The sequence below is a fragment of the Octopus sinensis genome, linkage group LG10 (genome assembly GCF_006345805.1).
Source record: "Octopus sinensis linkage group LG10, ASM634580v1, whole genome shotgun sequence".
Classification (NCBI taxonomy): Eukaryota; Metazoa; Mollusca; class Cephalopoda; order Octopoda; family Octopodidae; genus Octopus; species Octopus sinensis.
This window is the reverse complement of record NC_043006.1, coordinates 15,225,337-15,230,235: the sequence shown is the minus strand read 5'-3', so window position 1 is coordinate 15,230,235 and position 4,899 is coordinate 15,225,337.

The window sequence follows — 4,899 nt, the reverse complement described above, 5'->3', positions numbered from 1 at the left end:
CGTGGAAGGTGTTTATAAGCCATTTAAGAAACACACAAAAACCATTAGATTCACTTCAACATTTAAATTTAGTTTGCCAAAATATTTTCGTCGCTTTGAGACCTCGACCTGTTCACTGACTAAATTCCGTGCTGCATCTGAATCTAACGGTTTTCGTTTGTTTCTTAAATGATTTATATACACCATCCACGCTGCAATTGTTTTCGTTCCAGCACACGATCTCAGATCAGGTGACTTGCTATGCAAGTACATCTCCGTAATATACGTATATATATATACACTTTTATTAAAGCTGCAAAAGCTTCACAAAACTGTTACTCGGAGATTCACGTTCCCGTTATTCGGACAGTTTTAATGTGTATGCATATATATATATATATATATATATATATATATATATATACATCTAACTATTGATCCTTTTTCCGCATTCTCAAAGATTTCCCTTTGAAACTTTGAAGAAAGAAAAAATACTTCTATCTTTGGAAACTGCACATCTTCCAATGTAGTCATGTTCAACATACTTCCAGTCCCATAATTCCCTATGTATCGCCTCATTTTTTGTTTTGTTACTTTTTTTGTCTCATCTATTAGCACTCATTCGGACACATTGTCCCAAAACATATTTCTTAATCTCGATTAATTTCCAAGTGTTTCTTTCCTACTTACAAACAAACCTACAACAATAATCACACTCATTTTACCAAGGTATCAGACTCCTTGTAATAAGTCTGCTTTCTCACCCCCACTTTATTCCTCGTATTCTTCATCCACTTCTCCGCCTCACACTATCAGATAATGTTGTTATCACTTTTCAAGAGGTCATATTCTTGCCATCAGTTGTAAATATAGTTCTAACGCCTTAACATTAGATGTAATAATCACGTCTGTATTTTTAAAAACAAGACTCTACTCCCGGATAAATGTCTGTTGTTATATAAAACATATGATAAAAATATATAGCAAATACGTGATTATTTTAAGATTTCTACAACTATTGCTCTCAAGAATCATCCATTCCATTCCATTTATTATAGAATATATATAAACATACTTACACACACTTACACACACTTACACACACACGCGCGCGCTCGTATGTATACAGAGGTTGGACAAAATAATGGAAACACCTTAAAATTTCAAACAAATTTATTTTAATATTGGGTAATTGCAGCTTGAATTCTATAAAGCATGGACTCGTACAAAGTTTGAATTGTTTCCAAAGGAATTTTTGTCCATTCTTCAGCTAAAACAGTCTACAGTTCTTGTAGTGATTATGGTGGGGGATATCGACTCCTTATTTGTTTTTCTAAAATGCACCATAAATGTTCAGTAATATTGAGATCTGGGGACTGTGGTGGCCAGATAAGATGTTCAGCTTCACTAGAATGTACCTCGTGCCATTCAGCAATAATTTAGCAGTGTGAATTGGTGTATTATCATCCTGAAACATTCGCTCCGGAAACAATTCCGCAACAATAGGATGAATTTGATCAGATGAAATGTTTAAAAAGTCTTGACTATTAATTCCTGCCATGAAGAGAAACCATTGATCCGGCGGATTTCCAAGATATAGCCACTCGCCATATTATCACAGATCCTCCTCCATGTTTGACAGTTGCAAGAAGGTAGTCTGGGTCAAATGCTTCTTATGATTGTCTCCACAAGTATACTCGGCCGTTGGTTGGAGATAAGGTAAAGGATGACTCGTCCGAGAAAATAACATTCTTTCACTACTCTAGGGGCGAATTCTGTAGGTTTTTACTCCACTCTTACAGCTTTGCGACGTTTGTTTTTGAAAGCAGTGGTTTTCTGATTTCAGCCTCAAAATCACCAAGGACAGACTTTTAAGTAAAACATCATCAGGCGTTTATAAAACTATGACAAAAATTCCCATGTCGTGTGGGGATTTTTAAAAGATCAATTGATAAAAGGCTGTTGGAAGGCCCTTTAAAATATTTTCGTCAGTAGAGAGGCCCAGAACTTGCGAGTTTCTCGAAAATCAAGGTAAGTAAACTCCTCTTTTTTTTTTCTCCGACTAGCTTGACTGTGCTGAGAATGGGATGCGTGATGTGCATGACCTGGGATCAGCTTGGAAGCAAGGTCTCTTGCTCAATGATCTCAGGTCGCTTGTTTTAGATGTGCCTGCCATTAATGAAACAAGGATCTCCGGAAAACACGTTCTAGCATCCATCTTCGAGGACTACGAGGTATTCTCATCCTGTGGTCTATCGGAAGCAGGTGGCGGTGTAGCAGTGTTATTCCGGAAATGCTTAGACCTCCAACTACGGGCTATCTTCCTGGATCCGGATGGTAGGATGGTGGTCCTGGACGTGAATGGCAAAGAAGGTGGTGCCTTTAGACTGGTGGCGGTTTATGCCCCAACAGGTGTCTAGAAACATTCGTGGGAACGTCTCGCACTTTAGTACTAGTGAGGTACTGGAATAATATTTTGGAAGTACGGAAGGAATGTATGGGTTTAGTACATAGCAGAAGTGGGTGTAAAAGCCTCGAAAACCTGCTCAGGACTTTCCAGATTTCTAACAGATACCGAATGGATTTCCCTGATGTGCCAGTGTGGGCATGGAGCAACCACAGCGGGTCATTCAGATCTTATTTAGATAGAGAATTTGTTAGATCAGAGGATAGGGATAGCATAGGTTGCCCACAATTTAAATTGGTCGGCTACACAGATCAAAAATTTGTGATATGCTCAGTCGATTTAGATAGGACCTGTAGACAGCGACCCGGTTACCAGAAGTTGAATGCATCCTTACTGGCTTGCAAAGACTACAGAGACCGGATTAGGGAACAAGTGAAGCGCTATTGTCAACAACCAGTGGTGGATCGCTCTGAAGAGAGCGATCAGGGTAGAATCGAAAGCGTTTAACAAAGATTTCGCAATAGAAAGAAGTAGATTAGAGGGAGAACTAGTTAGCAAACTAGGAGAGGCTATATTAGTAAAAGCATCGCGACCGACATATTAGCGGCGAGAATGGTCCTTGACCATTATTTTTTGAGGCGAAACACGGAGGGTGTGTTGTCTAAGCTAAGCTCCGTGCGCTGAAAGGCGAAGGAATTAAAGCCATCCGATGGTACCGAATGTTAGAGACGCGACGTGGAAACAAAATTACAATCAAGTTATTGACGGATCAGGACGGGAGCATGCTACCCCGTTGTGCGCAGATGTGTGCGGTTTTTCAGAAGCACATTGCGCGGCTGTCTGGGGAGGGTGATGGGTCGACGACTGTAGCGGACTTTATTCCGTACCAGAACGGCTAACAATGGCTTTCGTTAACAGACGCGAGATTCTGCGGAAAGTCAATTACAGCCACTGAAATACGCAAGGCGATGAGTGACTGCACAAGTCGCAAATCGCCCGGTTTGAATGGTCTTCCCTACGAATTCTATGTATTCATAACAGATTTGTTTGGCAGACGTCAACAGTAACTGGCAGCAGAACGGGAGAATTCCTAGTGCTGTTAGCCGGGGTGTGGTAACACTGCTGAGAAAGGACGCCGACAATGGGGACGTACAAGGGAATTTTCGTTCCATAACTCTGCTAAACACAGTTTAAGATTTTGGCCAAGGTGTTAGCGAAAAGTTTGACGCTTGTCGTCTGAAGACTGGTAGGGGAGGCACAAGCATGCGCAATCCCAACCACGACAACTTCCACCTTATGTGATACATCGTAGAAGGAGCTGGGGCCATAGGTTCTCAAAGAAGTAAATGAAATAAACTTGTCAACAAATTCCCTAAGGAGATTAAAGAAAAACAAAAGAAACCAAATGAAACGAAAATAAGAAACGTCAGCTATCACAACAATGACATGAATAAATAGAACAGCCACGACAAGAAGAAGACGCAATGGTGATGAAAGGTGTGTGTGTACACGTATACATATATACATACACATGTTATGTTATGGCTGCTCCCTCGTTATCGAGTATGGCCATTGCACGAAGCTTAGCTGTTACTGGTGCTGTGATCGAATGTGACTTTTTAGCCCAACTAAAGATCTACAATGTCTTGTACAGAATTGGCAACTAAAACCTTTACCGGTAATAGCCGGCTGTAGTTGTAACTGGGCTTCATGTACCTTTGCATGTCGTTTAAGTCCTCCTGCCGAATTACACTCTCTTCCACATGCCCGACAGATATGATTAGTATGGTGTTTAGCACCACCACCAGTGGCCAGGTTGTCACTCATCTGTCTCGTTTTATGACTACGAAGATGATTCATGAGTCCAGCTTTACTGAGGCAGGGTCTTGCACAGACATTGCATGTCAGAATCAAAGGAAGACCCTCCCTTCTGGAAGTGTAACAGCGATGCCCTTCCTGACATCCCTCCTTACTTTCTCATGTGCAACTCGAGATTTCTCAAACGTGGCTGTCCCCTCGTGCACAATCCTTCTCCACCTTCTACGATCAATATATACACATACATGCATAAGTACATACATACATTTACATAGTCAGTTTGCTTGGCCGTTTTATATAAAATTGAAAGTGATGTTGTAGAAAGAGAGAGAGGGGGAGGAGGTGAAAGACAGAAAAAAATTAGAAAGGAAGGTGCAGGGATGGGAGAGGATGAGAGAGTGGAAGATAGTGAAGATCGAGAAGAGAAAAGAAAATAGGAGTCTTTTGGTGTTTTGGAGAGGAAGGGAAAAGACAGAAGAAAAAGTTTGAGAGCGAGCGGTGGGAGGTGTGGCTTTTGTATCAATGTGGTCAAACTAGCTTGATTCAGTAAATTCCTCAAGTTGCTTTCAAGAATTTTGGCTTCAAAAGACTATGCGTGACCGCTATCCGGCGCTTTGGAAGAGAGTCAAATTGTTTTTCATTGCCTTTCCAGCATCTTATTTGGTTGAGAGAGGATTCAGTGCAGTCACTCGCCT